The sequence below is a fragment of the Anser anser genome (genome assembly GCF_964211835.1).
Source record: "Anser anser genome assembly, chromosome: 26".
Taxonomy (NCBI): domain Eukaryota; kingdom Metazoa; phylum Chordata; class Aves; order Anseriformes; family Anatidae; genus Anser; species Anser anser.
In genome coordinates this window covers 3,829,335-3,850,599 of record NC_139747.1, presented here as the reverse complement: position 1 = coordinate 3,850,599, position 21,265 = coordinate 3,829,335, and positions in this window count along the sequence as shown.

Genomic DNA, 21,265 nt, shown 5'->3' with positions numbered 1-21,265 from the left:
GGAAAATGCGTTCATAAATGCAATTTATAGTGGGTATCTGACTGGCTTCTTTTCTATCCTTTGCTATTATTTTCTTTAAGCGTTTGCTAGAGACGCATCTTACAGGAAAGCAAATACTTGCAGAACAGCTCTAGACTATCTTTTGAAGCAATCTAAGACTTTGGCAAAATTACAGCATGATACCAAGCAATCAAACATGCTAGGTATTGCAGATTACACTATGAAGTCCTCTAACTTAAAGCCAAAAATGGAGAAGCACATTTTAAGTTACAACAAGCTATCTTCCATGAACTGCCAATCCATCTTTAACAGCTGGGGGCCTGAGAGCTCATAAGCATTATTATTACAGGACCCTAATCAGAGAATTTAATTTTCAGAAACTCAGATTTTCAGAGGAAGCATAAAGTTATATGGAAATAGATTTTCCCGCTACTACAGATGTAGTAGTATACTTTTCATTCAAATCTCTCATAGGGTTTCATAGAATGGCCCAGGTTGAAAAGGTCCTTAAAGATCACCAAGTTTCAACAGCCCTGCTCTCGGCAGGGTTGCCAACCACTAGAGAAGGCTGCCCAGAGCCACATCCAGCCTGGCCTTGAATGCCTCCAGGGATTGGGGCATCCACAACCTCTCTGGGCAACCCGTTCCAGTGCCTCACCACCCTCTGAGTAAAAACAAGTCTATAACGTTTGTACTCTAAAATCAAAAGCCGTAGTAAAAAAAAAAAAAAAAATTTAAAGAGCCATTATAATTTAGCATATAAAGAAATATAAGAAAAATGGCCGGGATTCAAATGAGAAATAAGAAGCTTATCTTGATAATTGACATGAATAACTCTTGAAACAAACTACCCAGAGAAGGTTGGGGATTTTTCATCAGGAGTTTCCAAACCAAGATTGCATGCCCTTCTGAAAGGCTATTTTAGATAATTACAAATAAAAGTATAGGACAGCATCTAAAACCAAGAAGGTAACAATTGCTTTTTATGCTCATCCTCAGAAGCCTTAAACAGTGAAGGAAAACAGCTAAAGAGCTCTGAAAAATTGGCAGAGATCAAATCCCATTTTCAAAAATAAGTTTTTTAAGCCTTAGAACCATGAAACAAAAATCTCAAGTGCTTCTGAAAATTCCAGATTGGAATATGGAATATTCCATATTCCATGACGGCATTTTCTCTCCTTTACAATTGTCAAGCTTTCTCTCCATCTCAAAAATAAACAAACAAACAAACAAATAAATACACAAAACCACCTGAAATACTAGTATAGTTTTGATAACAATTTACACATGAAAATACTCATCTTAAGAAGGCAGATTACATGGCCAGTAATAGAATCATAGAACATCCCGAGTTGGAAGGATCATCGAGTCCAACTCCTGGCATCACACAGGTCTGCCCAAAAATTCAGACCATGTGACTAAGAGCACTTAGTCAATAAAGGAGAAGCAGAGAACAGGAGAGCTGAAGAAAAATTTACTTCATGTTTTGCACTAATAATGACTAGAAAGTAGTTTGTCTAAGCGGTAACTACATATAAAAGTTTAAATTACTGGAAGATGTATCAGCTACTCACTTAATACAATATTTTGTCGAATGCTATTATGTGAATAAATTGTTGGAAGATTATAGGTTTACTACCCACCTTCTGCCTTACAAGAAATTATATACAAGATTCCTCACATTTAAAATGATTTTATTTTTTATTAGCCTATGACATCAGAAGAATACTTAAAATCCTTTTTGAATGATTTTTTTTTTTTTTAATTTTTTTTTTTTAGGTAGACTGATTTGGTAAAGAACCCCTAATTTAAAGTATTATCAGGATGTTATTTGTAGAAGATTTGTTCCTTGCAAGACTAAAATGAAAACATTGTGCATCTTTCTATATTAAAAACTAATACCATGGTCTAAAAGTTAACTTTACATGCCAAAGACTGGAAAATGTCAAAAATTTTAACAAGAGAAAATGAGGGTTCATCTAATTTAACTACATGAGAGAGAAAAAAATACTTTATTTCAGGTGATTGATAGTTCCAGTAAACTTGCAGAGAGAGTTATTGTTAAAATTCTCACTGCTGCAGAGGTTTAGGGAATGATTTGACTTCTCTGTCCCCTAATTCAAGGCTTATGATGTTACAGGAGTAAAAATACAGTTGTTTTGCAAGTCCCAGTTACATGCTTGGGCTGTATGTTATGTAAATAAACAAACTACAAATATAATTGCAGATGCTGTCAAAATAACTACTGACTTCAATAAGGAGTAGCATGTAGAAAAACTCTGCTGCAGTATTTAATCATCTACTGTAGCTTGCACAAATGCATGTGAAAAAATACTTAGCTTAGAACTCAGAAAAGTTCTTAACCACTGAAACAATTAAATTCTGTGCTATTCTCATAGCTAAGAGGACTTTGAAAAGGCTATCCTTACTTTTCTATCACTTAAGTAAATAGACGTGAAATCATGAAAGCCAAAATATTTCGTGTGGGTTGAATGGTAAGAGAAATGTCCATGTTTTCCTAGAACACAATTCCCAAAAGAAGGATCTTTCCCTTTTACCATCGATACCTCCCCTTACAAGATAAATAAGGAAGAAGTGTACAGAGACAGTGGAAGTCTTTCTGCATCATGAAAAAAAAGCAAGTACTTTCCCCCATGTATCAGTCCTGACAAGTAAAGAGGAAAAAATAAAAAAATAAAAAAAAATACTTGGATATTAAGCTGTGTGTTGTATCTGCCAGTGAACAAATAAAGGTCACATCAGAGTGTGCAGTGAATGTTAATTTCATTTGGTGAAAAAAATAAAAATAAATAGATACAAATGACCCTGTAGATTATAAGAAAATCCTATCTGAAAAGCTTATTAAGAGTAATTTCTTATGTTTTCCTCCTAATTGCTGGAAATAATAGTAATAATATATCCTACACTCCCAAGATTAATGGGAACATGTTTCCTTTCTTTGTGTATACTTTTTTTTTTCCAGCATGAAACTATTGCTCAAAACCCCATTTTAAGAATTTGTTTCTAAGAATTTGTTTCATTAGGAAAGCTTCAAACAGGTATAAATGAACTGAACAAAGTGTTACCTTTATATATAACATGAGAATATATGTGTGTGTATATGTATATACATAATAAATATATATAAAACCTTAAAAAAAAAAAACAACTCTCCCCTTCTTGGTTGAACATATCGATACAAAAAGAGTAGGATAAAGATGAGCATCTTGCATGCTTGAAAAATTCAAAGGCGCTGACCCCCTGAACTGGAGGAAATGCTGCCCTCTGGCCCCATCCTGAAGTAGGGTCTCAATGACCAAGCAGATACCTGCAGCCTGTGGAGAGGACCACTGGTTGTAGAACCAAATGGCTATCCCTGTGTTTGCCAACACTTCCGTCAGTATCCCAGGAAAAATATTTAGCCATACAAATGCAAAAATGCCATTATTAATTGTCCACCTTCTTGCAGGTAACTACAGCAGTAAAAATCTCTACCTCCTCCATAATGAACTGTTTCTCAAAGACATGGTTTTGTTTTACCAAAATAACACTTTCCTTAGGCAGATTCTGAAGAACATAAGCAATACAGCATGTCTCTGTCTTCTGGCAATGAGTACTCCCTACAAAGTGGACGAGACTGCTAGTTTCTTGGCTGAACTGGACTTTTTGTTCTTTCTTTTTTTAAAAAAAAAAAAAAAAAACACTCAGGTTACACCTAAATGATGGCAACTACAAACAGCAGAATTTGGACTTGGCACAAAATTCTCCTTACTGGAGATGTGTGGTATTTAGTGCCTAGTATTCATTCAGAAACATTTTTTTTTTTTTCCCTGACTCAACACTAAACAAAGTCATTTTTAGAGCAAGAGACAGTTTGTAGCTTGCAACCACAGTTGGATCTGCGGAAAGAAGGTAGCTGTTTCAATCCTGTCAACAACCCCTTTTTAATGTTTTCACTGAAAACAGAAAAAGCAAAACGAAATGGGAGGAAATACCAAAACTCACAAATTAAAGTAAAATCTCGATTATTAAGATCACTTGCTTTAAATAAATAAATAAAACTTCCATTAGCTATGTCATGACCTTAAAATAAATGCTACAGTAATAGTAATTGTGTAATTACATTACCAGACTTTTCCTTCTCCTTGATTCATTAATCTAAGGACCTGTTGCAGAAAATATGGAATTAATAAGTAACTGGCTTATAAAACAGTTTTATGTAATTTATTTGCCAGTTCATTAAATAGAAACAATAAAATAGAAATAAGAAAAGCAGCACAGAGAGGGGTGTGTTGTGTGGTTTTTTCTGACTATCTAGGCAATTTTACAGAACATGATGGATTACTTTTTGCTTGGCTTCTTTGCTGTTAACACCAAGAATATGTATTAGTGAGAAAATTATTACATTTGCATTGTTGTGGGGCCCAGCTATAAATGTTACAGTAACTCTCTAGCCACACTCACATCAGACATAAAAGGCAACAGCTGTCTCTGGCACAACAGAGTGCTTTGAGGGGAGCAAACTGATCTGTTTGTCTACAAGAGTTGATTTTCTCACTAATGTCCCTGAAATTCTTGCGTTGTTTCACAAACACACACACCCCGCCTTTCCCAGGTGGGAATAACACCCAAATCTAAACCCTGGTTAAAATAGCCTAAGTTTTTGGTTGGTCGTGAAAAAGATTCCTCAATATAGGTGTGATTTCAGGTTTATCACCTACCCCGTTCCGTGTCAGTACACCTTGCGGACCTCCTGGGTCTCATTCTTTGTGCTGACGCAGTGAAAACTCAGTAACCAAAGCTATTAAGGATATTTTCTTTATTACGGCACCGGGGGCTTGGGGGATCGCTCCGCCTAACACACACACCAAGGGTTACTGGCAGTGTGCTTATATTGGTGGGATATATAAATATTCGTTTCATTTCCCATAAGTCTCTTGCATATTCATCAGGTCTCCAAAGAATTATTAACATAGGTTCCCGCCCCTATTTGCATGCCTACTGGAGTCCTTAGATGGTCGTCCAGTGTACTCTGGTTGTCTTCTGATGAAGGCCAGAAGTCTTCCTTGCTGCTAAACTTCTGACCTTTTCTTTCTTTGACAAACTTCAGCAGTCAAGCCAGCTCTTGCTGACTCCACGATCTCTGCATACAGTCTTTTACTCCCTTATCTTTGGGGTTGTATGTTAACCACAAGGATAGGACAAGCGTGTTAGCTAAGACCTACAGAACCAACATCCTTCACCTGTCTCAGTGCTGGGACCCCACAGCTTGTGTGAAGAGGCAGGTCCTGCTTCAAAACACTAAAGACTAAGTCTCCAGGTTCACGAGGCAGTAACATCTGCCACAGGTACAGCTGTTTGTGAAGCGCACATTTAGCTACGCCCAGAAGGAACGCAGGGTCAGGCGTTCACACACCTGCCCTCAGAAACCATTTCCACAGTTTTGCTGCTCTATTCGTACTTAGTATTTCTGTGTGAATCCCCATCCCCGCTACTCTTCTTCTAACCAGAGTCATTCATCAGCTTCACCATCCAGATCCACAGTGCTAGCAGGCAATGGCAGCTCAGGCTAATGAACCATTAATTCTAATCAAAGACATTTGCTGTTTCCTTTCCATTAATTTCGTAAATAATAAAAAATAACCCTTTACCGTATGTCAGGAATCTGCTTGTGTTAAAGGTAGACTCCAGATATTTTTCTCTGATAAAACGTGCGTCACAATGGACTAAAAGACACCACAGCACTCGCTTCCTGTTAAAAATCAGAAGTCTACTTTATGTGCACTTTGGGTCCCATAGAGATACACTGGCAGGGTGATTGCCCTTGATAAATGGAATGGATGAGAAACACTAATGTTTAGGACACAATATGACTGCCTTCAAGGACTAGCTCGCCACACAGTATTATGAATTGACTCATTTAGTTACATGTACGAAACAGTAAACATTTTTTCAGTGCTTTCAGAAGCCAGAGTCAAATCAAAGACTTTGCCAAGTTAAACAGCTCTTGAGTCAGACCTTAAGGTAGCTGTCACTGGGCTTCAAACACACTTAGTGTCAGAATTCCCTGCTCTCCACATGAGTATTAGAAAAGAAGGCAGTTCTTCACGTTTGTCTTTTTTTTTCTTTTTTTTTTTTTCATAGAATTATATTCTACCCTAGAAACAGAAACCCTCTGCAGAAAAAAAAAAAAAAGTGCTTACAAGCAGAGGCTGATAGCACTGTAATTGTTTAGCCTCGAGGTGGGGAAGGGAAAATCTCATCCTCATCCACATAAATAAATGTGTGATGGGAAGGACTCTGGAAGATGCAGCCAGGCTCTTCTCTGTGCTATGCAGTGACAGGTCAAGAGCCAACAGGCAAAACCTGAAATACAGGAAATTATATTTAAACATCAGAAAAAGCTTATTTACTTATTTATTGCTGTGAGGGTGTCGCACACTGAAACAGTTTCCTTAGAGAGATTATGGAGCCTCCATCCTTGGAGACATTCAAAATCCAATGGGACGTGGCCCTGAACAAGCTGCTCCAACTGACAATACTTTGAGCAGGGGGAGGTGGAGTAAATAAATCGTCTTCTAGCCTCACCTTTAAAGCACAGAATGATTTTTTTATTTTTATTTTTTTAACACCAGCTTTAGGACTATGTATATCCAAATATAAAACGTAGACCACCCACAGCCTTCATATTTTGCACTTCTGTTCTAGAGAAAATATAACCTCACTGTGACTTGAAACAAAGAAAAAAAGAATGCATCTTTCACAAGAAAAAATTTAAATTGTATCATGTCAGCTGGAGTACTGCATTAAATTCCAAAATTCAGACAAACACAAACCTCTAACAGTCATTTTGAAATGACACACTGCACTGCTGTAAAAAGGTCCTCCTTAGGTTACACTGGATTTTGAACTCAGAATTTTTTGTTCTCCTTTTCTTAAGTTGAAATCAGTTCATTCCTATGAAAAACATGCATGCAAAGACATTTTTGCAAAACACTTTAAACCCCTTTTTCAGATGATGGCCAGCTCTCACTTATATCCCCATTGTACAATGCTGGAGGACAGCGTGAAGGCTGGAAATCTGTTTTGAGGTAACATAGGAGTCTCACACTGGATAGGCTGTTAGGGTAATGCAACCACAGCCCATTTTGTAAAGCCACATAAAACCTATTTGATGTGAGAGTTCACTGCGGTGAAGTTCTCCAGTTCTCCCTAATGATGATCTTCCCACACTGATTTACAGTATTATAGCCGTAAAGAGACAGGACTAAATTCCCCAGGGTCACTCCCAAGAAAAGTTGGTGTAATTCCACAGAAATGGAAACAAAATAGGTGTAAGGCCAAAAGCAGGGTGTTGGGATTTTCCATTAACAAAAACATTGCTCTTTCCCCATAAGTTTTAAAAATAAACAATTTATAGCTGCATATTAAAAAGAGACGGCAGTTTTCACCAGGAAAACTTTGTTCCATGGGTCCCTGCCATAGCTCATGCTCTATTAGGAAATCATTTAAAGTATTAATACAGTGGTTTATCCTGGACATTTGTATAGACACTGAGCTCACGCCGTCATCATGGCTGTTTGTGCCAAGTTCAAGTCCGCACTAGCTCCTTGGAGAGTCTTTGCTAAGCAGAACTGAGAAGGGGGGGAGCACAAAGAAAAATTGCTGCTTTAAAGGAAAGAGGGAGAGACAAAGGGTTGGAGAACGGACAAAAAGATCCAAAGGATCTTTTCTTTCTATGACAGTCTTCAGAACTTAAGGGGTCATGGCTTTTAACAAAGCCTCTGGCTTTCTAAGCTAGCACAGGGTTTCATCTGCGGCCATCCCATCCCTTCCCTTCTGCTGTTCACAGGGGAAATAAGATTCTCCTTAGCAATTCTACAGCCTAGCCTTGTTCAGGAGAAAGAAAAGCTGTCTTTAATTTCTTTTTTTTTGGACTGGCTCTCAAGTTGACCAACAAGCTGAAAGTTGCTCTGTGTGAATGCTAAACAACAGTTCCCAGTACTACCACTTCCATCGCTGCATCTAGGCTAACCAGGTTAGAAGATTATCACCAGTCACAGAGTATGTATTTTCTGCCCAGGAAATCTAGCAAGCAGGTTCTGTAAATGCTGCTATCTACCCACTTAACTGCTACAGGGCTTTTCCCTATTATACTAGACTGGTTTCTTCCTCGGAAGAGGATGCTCAGGTGTCACTAGTGGGATTTTCTTTGACCTTTTACTGGCTCCCTCAGCTCACTCTGTCAAACACACTCAAACACACATACAGTTTCAACTACACCACCTAGAAGCTAGCGTTAGTAATCAGCAATACCTTAAATACTTGAACCAACCTAACTGATTTACCCTGCCAATATAAAAAAAAAAACTCCATGAAGTTTTGTGGTGTGCATTCCTCACAACTGCTTTTGCTGCCATAGTTCTGGACCCCAGGTGAATGGATGTACCAGTAAAAACATAAAAAAGACATTAAAAACCCTACGAGATTATTGTAGTTCAGTTTCCTCTACAATATGGAGGCAAAGTTTTTTCCCTCTTATTTGTAATGCACCAGCAGAGCCTTAGATGAATTCAAGAATAAACTCTGCTAAAGGCATTGGATTAGAAAACCAAAAATGTCTTGATTTCATAGCACTGAAACAAACTCCACCCAATCCTAGGGCAAGTCACCACCTGAGTTTATTTCCTCTTTTGCAGAAGTGGATAGTCTGCCTTTCTTCCCACCTCCTATCTAGATAGGTTGTAAAGGTTAAGGGCATGGAAGTCTCTTCTAGATTTTGTTTTCAACCATCTTTAACTTTATTCATGCTGGTTGTTCTAGTGCTTTCCTACATAGCGTGAAAATGAAACAGCAGTGCCTCTATTTTAACTGGTTAATTCAGCCAAGAGAAGTGAGTGACAAAACTTAAATTTTGACTAGCCACAGTTTCCTCTGAGTTAATATATCTAACACAGATACTGAAGCCATGTGGGAGAGAAAAAGAATGGTGCAGGGGAGAGGAAAGCAAAGGCCAGACACTGAATGACATTAAAAAAGCCAAGAAAGATTAAAAACTTTCTGGTCACTGCTGATTAAAATAATAATAATAATAAAATATATATATACACATATATATATATGTTCTAATGTCTGCAGTTTTCATTTGGGAAACTGAACTTGAATATCCTTTGTAAATAAACACAATTACACAGCTCTTCCTTTTCCCTTCCCCTGACTCCTCTCTCTATTTGTTCTTGAAATAGGAACAACATACAAGATTAAAAAAATACTTCTTCATTCAGGTTAAAACACGAATTCAAACTACAGTATAACAGACATGACTGTGGGTGTCTCTGCCTGATCACATTAGAAAAATTCACCAGAGCAGCATGGCAGTCAATGTCAATGCTCAGTTTGTCCTCACCCGCCAGATCCAGGAACTGAATGGATTAGCTAACCCTAACTCTGTTTTACCCAATATAATCCAGAGGCACAAGTAATGCAGAAAAAGAAAATACATGGACAATGTGTGACCTGCACGGTCAGCATAAAATACACAGCAACAGCACAGCAGTTCATAATAGCAAGGAAAACATCAGAGCAATATAATACTTTGCTGAACAAGAGGCATTCGTTGTAATTATTAATGCAAAAAATGAATGTTATTACCATAATGTGACTCAAGATGCATCTGAACAGGGCCCCCTGAGGGAAACAACTTGATGTATGTTTACAATCAAGCATACTAGGGAAACAAAAGGACACTCTAGCTAAAGAGATGTATTTATCTGTGCAGCATTTAAGAAAAGGCAAAGATGAAGAGCAACTTCCAGATAAATCATCATCTTTCTAGGAACGCAGTCTTTGCCCTCAACAGCAGATCAAACAGTCTCAATTTATAGTAAGGTCGCACCTATAGAGTACACAGAGGATTAATAAATAATTAATGGCTGTTACAGATAAGAGTAGTGCTTTAAAAGCACATCAACCAGTTATTTTAGGTGGTTATAATCAGCTTGCAGCTCCACAGAATGTTTAATCATTTGCTCACATATTTATGTGAACCTTTATATATATAAAAATATATATATATATTTATATATACTTATATATAATAATATATATAATATATATATTTATATATACTGAACCTTTAAAATATTGTCAGCAGGATCATGCTAAAAGACTGAGAAAGTCCCAGATCATGTTAGGAAAATGGAGAACACCAAGCATAAATGATGTGCCTCCAGTTCAGGTACAAGAGCTGGAAAATAAAACTCAACTCCTGCTACAGCCTTCCTGACACTACGGTAGATCTGATTCAGTCACTTCTTCCTTCCATGTCGTACCTTCAAACCTGCTTGTAGAACAAAATTTTTATTATTTTTTTTTCTTTAATGAACATTCTTATGCATCCTGCTCAGGCCACAATCAGTGTCAAAACATGCCAGTACATTATCATATATCTGAGAAATTAAAAGTTATAAACAACTTAGTGAAATGAATTTGACTTTGTGAAAACCAAGCTGGAAAGTTGAAGTGATTTGTTTTGACAAGTCTTCCACCTAAAACTTTCTCTAAGCCTACATCTTCCTGGGGAACAATTTCAGACAAAAACATATTTTCCAATGAAAAAACTGTCCATGTCCAAAACATTTGTTCTGCTGCTGCAGCATGCAAAACTGGAGGGGGTTCTCAGCACATGCTTTAAGATGTTACTGTCACTGATGCAGCCTGTCTGCTACAAATCTGTGGGGCAAGCAGTGACCTGAAGGCCTTCGTCCATAGGATGCTGCTTGCCTATGCCTTAATTTTCCTTTTATGCTCCAGCACATTGGCCTCTCTCAGCCAACATCAATAATTATGGGAGCTCACAGCTACCTTTCTGTAAGCAAACACGCACTTGTATCACACACTTTTCAGAGGAAAAGTACCTGCGTAAAAAGTGCTCGGTCAGAAAAAAAGTGCTTTCAGTGCGTTGATCCAAATTAACAGAGTTACATGACCACTTGTGTCAGTATACCTAGATAAAATGGTTTTCTTCACAATGAGATGAGGGCTTTGTCAGGTTTTTAGCTCTATTAATAAAGTTTATTAGTTAAAAAAATCATTTAATATGATAAGGGGAATGACCGTAAGTGCTCTTTAGGCTGAAAGAAGCCTGTAGGCACCATGAGCATTAAAACATACTAAACAGCATAAGCCCAGGAGCCCTCTGGAGTTTTCTTTGAGTGTATTACTTTTAAATTAGAGATCTGAAATTTTCCCCATTGAAGCTGGACAGAAAATAGCTGTGCTCGTTAAAAGAGGGGGAACTGCTAAGTAGTTATATAATCAACAATATGTAATTAACAGAGAATTATAATAGCAGATCTAACAGTGAGCTGAATTTGTGTGCCATGCAGAATGCTAACAGCTTTGCAGTCGGCTGCCCTTTATGTTGTTCCCCTTGTTCAACCATGTTGCACAAGCCGTAGATCCTAACACTGCTGTGCTCCTCAGGCTCTTGGAGCCTTCCCCCTAAAAATTTCCACGTGCTCTTGGCCATCCTAAAAGCACGCTGAGCAACGTGAGAGGAGAGTTGAAGTAGTCCACTATTTAGATCTCTGGAGACTGGATTCATATGAAAAATCTGACTATTCACACATGAAAAATCTCATATGCGGCACATGAAGACTCAACATGGAGGCATCCCCAGTTCATACCAGTCATTTGCAGGTCCCGCTCTGTGGCTGAGCACAGACTATTGATGGGGGGCCAATGAATACAGCTAGCATGGAAAGCCAGAAACCCAAAGACCGACAGAGCATCTGCCATAGCCAATCTGAATGTCAGAAGAGATTTGAATGCAAGGACAGACCTCTGAGTGAATGTCAGAGGAGAAAACAGCATTACGGGATGTGACACGAGAGATGGAAATTCAGCTTCTCATGCCATCAGGGAACTGGAACAAACCTCACTCAAAGATACTCCCGCTGCGTAACCACTGATGTTACTAAGAATTAGATACACAAGTGCTTAAAAAAGTCTCTTAGTCCTTCTGTACCTGTTTCCACCTTACAGATAGGAAATCGATCTTTTTCCTAAACCATACAAGTGTCACCTCTGACAACAGAGAATGATGCACACCAATACCACTGTGGTGATGAGAGCCAACCGAGAAAGCAAAACCCTGGGACCAATAACTCTGTGTCATTTTGTTTTAAGGCTGCTGCACTGTGTTAGCCGGAGGGCACCTCATGCAAATTCATTCCTTGGTGCCAACAGTTTACAGCAGGCAGGCTTAGCTATGCCACAATCGTTCAACGGAAACCTTCACAATTCAGGGACAGTCACTGTTAGTAACTCTAAACTATATACAATGCTCTGTTGCCTTTGTCCTGGCATCTTCCACTTCCTACTGCCCTACAGGACAGGATCTTAGTCAACAGCAGGTATACAAACAGCTACAGGAATCCACAAGCATCTGGAGCTGCACGTTTGCCTTCGAAGAAAGGGATATTGTGGAAAGGAGAAATACAGCTTTTCTTTCTCCTCAAGTGCAGCATGTTCAAGTTTTCTGGGATTCAGGGCTTCTATTCTGTCCTTCATCCCAGCTTGTTTGCTGCCAAGATGAGCAGAAAATAACACTAATTCTAATTGATGGAAACAAAAGGTATGACTAGGAGTTCACAAACCACGGACATCAGAAGTGATCATCTACAATGAAAAAAACCACTACTGAACCACCATAAACTGATTTTAAGCTGCCTTCTAGTGAATATATTTATGAAATAAATTTCTCTCCTCCATTATCCAAGCAGACTGACAAGCATATTATTTACCCTGTGCCTGGATTTCACACTCCATGAGATACAAAACTACCACGTTTTTACTTGTTCTCATCATATTTAAATACAAATACACCAGAGGCATTCTCCCTGTGTTTCCTGAAACAGGACTGAGTTTCCTTCAGCTGCCTCTGTAGAGTTCTCCTGGTGGTGCACACGTCTTCCAGTTTTAGACCTTTGCTTTTTCAAAACTGAGAGGTCACTCACCTGATCTCCTCCTCACTGCCTTCCCTAGAGAGATGGGATATTGAGATTTTCAAGTATATTCAAACAGCAGGTAAATTTTAAAATATAACCTAGGAGTCCTGATTGCATGGTCTTTTTCTTTAATCACTAGTTGACAGTATTTCCTTATATACCAGCCCACTTTCCTAAGGTTTCTGAGCACTTCTGCCTCTTATTGGCTCCAACTGGAATTTTGGATGCTCTGGGAATCAATTTCTAACTTCAATAAAGACAAAAATGAATAACAGACTGCACGATAAACAACTCAGCTATGTTGCAAAATTCTCTTGCATACTTCTTCTTTTACTTTTTACTTGATCCTTCTCCCACCCCAGCCTAATCAGGCTATCCCAGGTAGATGTTCTCTGCATTTTCAGTTTTTTTTTGTTTGTTTTAAGTCCATTACAAACCTCATAGTTACCAAGGTATACCAAATCAAATAAATAAGAACTAATATTAATCAGTTAGTGAGCATTCCAAACAGCTCTTTTAAAACTCCTGGGTGCAAGGCTATTCGTATGAATCAAGACACGCCTGTTCAATACAGACTCACTCATGACAAGAAATTAAAGGTCCTTATTCTGCAAGAGGACCTGCCAGAACATTTATTGAATCCTAGCAAGTCTCAGGGGTCTTGATCTAGCATTAGTGAATGGTAGGCAGAAACTACGACTTAGAATTACTGTTACTTCCTGTTTGCTCCTTTTAGTGATTATTTAATAATCAATGTCAATGTTGCAGTAATGCAAATGCCACATGATGCATTAAAAAGCATTTCATCAACTGCTTTTATATGGGTTTAATGATGAGGATCAGACAGACTATTTTAACTTTCCACGTTAAAACAAAATTATGTATTTTATTTTACACTTCAAAAACTCGTTTTTTCCCCTTTCCTCAATTTTTTTTTTATTGCTTCTGAAATAGCACATTGACATTTAACCCTCTTGTTCAGTCTCATTTTCCACCTTCTCTATTTTCACACACAATTGAACTGACTTAAAGCAAAATGGAATTTATTAAGCTGAAGACAATGTGGGTAATCAACATAATGCACTGTCTGCTAATCCCTGGTTACTCCATTTTTTACTGTTTATTTGACTCTTTTGGTCTACATTGTTTAGAGCAGAGGATATGGATTTTCTTCACTGAGAAGAGTCATTCAATTTGAAAATGTGTGCAATGTTCTGCATGTTGCATGCACAATGTACCAGCACAGCTCTCAATAAGAGGACCATCAATCAAATGCATGCAAGGAGTTCTGGTTCTTCAGGCTCTCAATATTCCTCTTTTAACAATCAGTTAAAGCAGCAGCAACATGAGGTGCTGCATAAACATACCTAGCAAAAGCATGGTCAAAAGGTTGTGATTATTCATTCCAAGAGGCACACGCAAGTCCCAGCTAAGATCTGTCTACAATGATTTGTTTCTGCATGTAGACAGAGATAACCTGCACAGCGAAGGGCTTACAATTCAAGATCTCAATCCCAAAAAGACCCCAAAATATGATTTACCATGCAGACCTTGATTCACCCAATCCACCTATCCCACAGCACTGCTATCTCAAACACATCAGCGGCCTAACACTCTGGGATGTGTGGGACCATTTTTGCAAGGAACTTTATGTGAAAGATGTATTGGTACTCACAACTGTTCAACGCAGTAGTGCTATTTTACTATTTTGAATTTATGCTGCAGTAGTAATCAGTCTTCTAGCCTCTACAGACTAGACATTGCAGCAAGTGAAAAAAAACACGAACTGAAATGAATAGTAGCCAGCAAGCCCATCTTCGAAGAACAACAAAAATACAATGATTTTCAAAAAAGGAAGCATTCAGTACCCCAGACTGTTTACTTCAGTATATAAAAGCAAGAAATCAGTCGTAATAGCAAAAATCCATCCTACAACTCAGTATTAGCTTTCAGAAACACAAGTAGGGCAAAACATGAAACTAAACAAAATCCTACATGCGCCTAATTTCCCCATGTCAAGGCATTTACCCTCACGTGAACAGGCAAACATCTAACCCAAATTATCGCTGTTCTGTAGGAGCCCAAATATCAAATTACAAACAACAGGTTCAGTCATCTGAATAATCAACAGAAAATTAAGAAGGGCTCTTTTACACTTATCTGATTGCAGTAGCTGACAGTACTTTCTGTAATGCAGCGTGGTCAGAGGGGAGAACATGCTATTATTTATACAAGATAAACAAGAAACTAAATTGGAACATTATACTAAAGACAGCCTGCTGGAGATATTTAGCCCTTTATTTAAGAAACAATATTTCTATTTATACTTCATTTCTCTTTGTTTCATTTCTGCCTGATAGGCCATTATGCTTCATTTTGCTCTCTGTTCCAGAGCACTCTTCATTTAAAGGAATCCAGAGCATCCTAAGTAGTGTTAGAAAAGAAGGATAATTCCACACACCATGCAAAAGGAGAATGAGCATTCACTCTCTGCTCACATTAAGGAGCTAAGGGAGAAAGCTTCCGTTCTAGAGTCATGGTTTTAGGCAGTAATTCAAAGGGCATTCTGAGAAGTAGAGAAGAAATTTCAATGACTTTCAACAGAAGTTCATTATCTAATGTTACCTTTTATGTCCTAACAAGCCACTAATTTCCTCCTATCTCAGCTATGCATCTATAACATGGAAATAATGATTTTCCCACTTCAGAGTTCTTCAGCATTTGCAATGCACTTTGCCAACGCAATGAGGAAAGCAAATGCTTCTATAAATAAGTCTGCTGCATTTACATAGTAAGCCTCCTAAAGTCATGCACGAGTTATTGCCATGAGGTTTTGCCTGGTTAGACATGAGAACGGGTTGCCCAGGGAGGTAGGTAGTGGAGTCACCATCCCTGGGGGCATTTAAGGAAAGCTTGAATGTGGTGTTTAAGTACATGGTTTAGTGGATGACATTGGTGGTAGGGGGACAGTTGGACCAGACCATCTTGGAGGTCTTTTCCAACCTTAATGATTCTATGAGTCTTCAACCACTCAATGAAATACCAAATAGGGTAAAATGCTCTTCATAATCTTGATAAAAGAACTAAATTACATTGGAAATGTTCATTTCTAAACTGTTGAGATAGCAATACTGGGAAATATTTCTTGATTAGTGCAATTTGTAACAAATTTCCCAGGCTCTTGTGGTCTATGAGCAACGCTGTAGTTTCCTCTTCCCAACAATCTCCTGTAACAGCAGTGTCGTTGCTTGTCCCCTGAAAAGTTTTATGAGTTTGGAGATTATAAGTGTCCTTTGTAACCTCTGTTATACAAGCCAGATACTAAGAGATTTTAAAAACAGGAAGATTATACACTTGATGCAGAATCTTCAACAAAGCTGGGAAGGTTTCAGTGTTCAGAAACTCTTTTAGGTTTCTGGAACCGGATATGTGGCTATTACTGGCCTTCAAAAAGCTTATGTTTCTTCCAGAAGAAAAATGAAATGCAACGAGACAGCTCAGCATTCTTCCATAATCTTCATGACTGATAAAACATTTGAAAAGGAATGTAACTGAGGACATGTTCTTCAAATTAAATATTAGCAGCATATTTGTGGAGAAAACTTACAGAATGCTCCGCATGTCCAGCTCTCTACAGGCTAAATTTGATCTTGTCTGAGAGGTAAAATTGACCAGTCCAATATCTTTAATCTATGATTTAATAAACCCATTTTTCCTCAAAGGAATAAGCAAGCCTGATTGTATTTCTGTAGTTTGTCAGATGTGCTTTCTTTTTTTTTAGTGTTTTTTTTTTTTTTTTAAGTTTATAGCATCTTCCACTCTACGTTAAGCCAAAAGACAATGTTTAATGACCTTGCCATCCATACATCCATAGAGACATAACTGGCATACAATATGCAGGCTGTGTGTAAACAGTTTTGTGTGTTTTGACTTTTCTAGCAAAGGCATTAATGCAAAATTTTTTTTCATTTAACAGCAACATAAGATGAGGTAGTTTCCTGAAAAAAAAAAAAGGAAAAAAAAACAACATATAATCAAGTTTCTGCAGTTTAATCCAGTGAAAGAATATGCAGGTCACCCTGCAGGACAGAATTCATCCTTACTTGGGTCTGCACACTGTCAGCTTAAGTCTGAACTAAGTGATTAGCCACATTTGGGCAGCTCTGTACACAACTTGGTGTTCGCCCATTAAGCTCAAAAAGGCTATTTAAGAAGCTTTGACTGGTGTTTCCTTCTTCCACCTATCTTTGAGTTCCCAAATACTGCCTTTACATTTTCTGTTTTGTTCAGAAGTTCATAACATGTTTCAAATGCTCATTTCAAACGTTATTGCTTAACTGTCATTCATGACATTTGTAATACAGTGTTATGCGCATTCAGCAAATGTTCCTCACCATATAATTATTGCTGTTCTCAGGAGAGGGAAAAAAATTCCTGTACGTACACATGCACAAGATTTCCTGTAAGAACGCATCGTCTTTTCTGTTATATTGTTAATAAGAAGATACAGAAGAGATGATGGAGCTTTAGGCAAACAAGACCACACAAATCAAATTGCATGTGTTGGCAGTTCCCATCTCAGAAGAACTTACACATTTTTTCTTTGAAAAGGCTTATTTATTAAGCCAGATCAGCCCAATTTATTTTTTCTCAGAGAAGACAGTGCGGTAAAACAGTCATAATTCACTGTTTGGGCACTCTGAAGATTTAAGCAGAAGTACAGTACTATGAAGTTTTTGGTCTTACCCCGGGTGTGATTTGTGCTGAGTCAAGTCACAAACTAGTACAGTTATCCAAGAAGCCCACTTTTAATCCTTAGTTCCTACAGAAAACACTGTAATTTGGATGGCTTTCATCTGTCAGAAGTTTTCATCATTTTCTATCCTTACCATGTAATTCCTGTGCAAAATCTCCTCAGCAGTTTCAATTGCAAACATTAAAACTCTTCACTTCTTCCCAAAACTACTTCATCTTACTCTGTCAACACTGTCAGTCCTGGTGCTACTACAGGAACTTGAGAGAGATTAAAAGCCTGTGCGACCTGAGTACGCTCAGTGCCTTCCAGGATAAAGATCTCAGGCGCTTCTTGAGATACCCTCATGCCTGAGGAGTCTTTCCTCCAATTTGCCTCTTGACATCTAGCAGTTTATCAATGGTCTTCGGAATCCAGATAAACAACAATTTTAGCCAGTACACATTCACTCCATGCAATCTTTATTTCATTAGTTCCCAATACGTAATCCTTGAAGCCATCTCCGTCCTTTAAGCAAATTTATTTATTTCAGTCTCTCCTGGAAACTGAGATTATTAGCATAAGGAACCAAGCACAGATTCTGAAGATGCATTGGTTTAATACATAGGACAAGAAAAAAATAAAGTCCTTATAGGAGCTCCTATAGTATAAGTGATTTACCGGAAACATTTGGAAATTGTGGAAAAACAAACAATCCACACACACACAAAAAACTATCTGAAGCTTAATGATATTTCAGTGCCCTCTCCCTGAGTCCATCCATCTCTCATACAACCTATTCACAGAGCTGAGGTGAATGTCTAATACACAGATCAATGCTGAGTGATTTTATATTTGTTTCTGATACAAGTCCAACTCTGCCCTCCAGAATGTAATTCATACTCTAACAGGAGTTTCAACTCCTGTTGAACAAAAGAAAGACAACAAAAACAGCCTCTCCTCACCTTTCCAGGTGGTTATTTGTCTTCCCCAATTCACAGAAAAGTCCCCCCAGCTAACGGGCTTTCCATTGCAGTTGGTTTGCTTGCTTAGCCTTTGTTTCTCCCTGCGAACTGTTGCTATCCCTGTTGCTGTACTACCCACGCCTGTCTCTCTGCTAGGTTTTGTGCGTGCATTGCAGGACATTGGGATTGATGGAGCAACCCAGCATTGCCACCGCTTGGCAGACAAAGTCCTGGGCAATCCACCTTGTGAACTCCTCAGCTTTTTTCTCCACATTTTTTGGTCTTAGAGCAATGCTACAGATGAACCTCACAAAGCGCTAATATTCTCTCACAGAGTATTTGCATACTCACATAGAAAGCTTTTGTTATCCTTTTCAAAGAAAGATGTTATTTCAGCTACCTTTCAGTTCAGCCTATAGGTCTGTTCTTCCCAACCTGATCTTGTAAGTACTTAGCTCAAAGCTTAATAAATCTATTTTTCCAATAATGGAAAATGAAGTTGATTTTCCTATGGCTCCTGCAGTATGGATTTCTGAGAAAAACTCAGTCATTTTTGACAAATACAATCTTTCTGCTTTGCTGTATAATCCTACTATAGGTCTAGCAATCACAAAACTAATAGGCCCTTTACAGATTATATCTGAACTGGAATTACTTCTTTATAGCCTATGAACATTTTTGATATTAAAGCAGTGATGTCCACTTCCAAAAAAAAAAAAACAGCTGTCATTCTGTATGACTTTTAAGTCTCCGTACCTTACAAATACAATTGTGTTTACTCCCAATACCTTAACATGCAGAGTGAGTAACAAAGCATTATTAATAAAATTCTGGTTCACTGAAAAAATAAAGCTCAGGTTCAGGCCTGAAGCTAAAGACCTGACAGACTGATGGATATTTTTCTGGTAATTCTCTTACTGCAAAACAATAATTTATGAGTTTGTGGCTATCTGTATGGATCACAATAAAAGATGTGATAACTAAGTGTCCTTGAGATAAAGGTAGGTTGAATGGTTAGGTAGATAAGGGAAACTGGACAGATTAGCAGAGTAACAAGTGGATATAAACCCCACCACCACCTTTATTTTTCATCCTACAGTCACACATCTGTAGTTGTAAAATCTGTAATTTTACCATATAGAAGGCACTATGCCACACACAATTGGCCCTTTTATGCTTTCAGCCTATTAGACAACAACTCAAGTAATTTGTTTCTATGCCAAAACTTGATGAACACACACCTACTTTATTACCAAAGAAAAAGTCCTGTTATCTTGCAATGTATTTCAAGCCATTACCTTGCTCTTAATATTTGGGAAGGCAATTTACTTCTCTCTGGTGTTATCTCAAGGTAAGTTTTAAATTATGATCAACTTAGGAGTTCTGTTGTTCAATTCTAAATTGCTAAGTACAATTTTTCCCTAAGGAGCTCCTCTCAAAATACTATAATTGAATGCAGTGAAACAATACAATTTAAGAAACACCCAAATTGGAAGACCACATAGCTCCAAAACTTTACTGGAATAATGAAGAAGTTCATGCCTTTGGCACTGACTTTAGAAAGATCTTAAAGATTCATCAAATGCCGTTTGTGATATAGGTTAATTTCATCCTTAGTTCAAAATCAGAGTCATTGCAATTGTTATGCAATGTTTAATTCCTTTCTGAACAGATTTAGGGAGTGGCTTCCCTTAGGTCACTGAATACAGTTGTAGAACATTAGGAAACAAAAATCCAAATCTAAGGCTACAGTTCACAGTGCAAGCTGGGAGATTGTACAACCTTGCAATCAAGTCTTGGCCACTAACAATAGTCAACATAAACAATTTTTCCCATAAACAAGTTTTCCCATCTCTAAATGCAAGTAATAATAAAGTAATAAAAGTGCTTTACTACTCCATCTCTGCTGGAATGTAATGCAACTCTTACAACCATTGTATCATTTTCAACAATTTAGTTTCAAACCAAAAAGTTTTAGTTGATTTTTAGCAGCACACATGAATACACAGATCATCACATCTATAATCAATTATTCCTTCATTCCATGTCACCCTAGAGAAGGCACATTCAAAACAGCTCCAACAGACTCTACAAGTTCAAATTATTTTTTTAAATTGCACTTACTGCAGAAATCAATAGCATTTCAATTCTTCCAAAGTGCTTGTTATATCATTGTGATATTAGAAATAGATTAGCTAAATTATTGACCCAAGTTACATAAGCATACATAGATTTAACATTTACTTCGATGAAGAAACTTTAAAGTTCAAAAAGCAATTCCTTTACCCCCCCACAGACACTTTTTTCAAACTGGAATTCAACACCTGCAAAAAGCCGCTAACTAATTTATGGGAGATGTTGAATATATATTTTAACATTCCAACATTACACAGAGGGGATATTTTGTTATTGCCGAGGTCACAAAAGCTAAGCAGATTCAATATTTTATATTCCCATCTACTACTTGGCATGGAGAGAATTCTGAATCACAATGGTGAAAAAGTATAATATTTATCTTACCCAAGTCTTATCGTTGACTTAGTGTCTATCTATGTGCC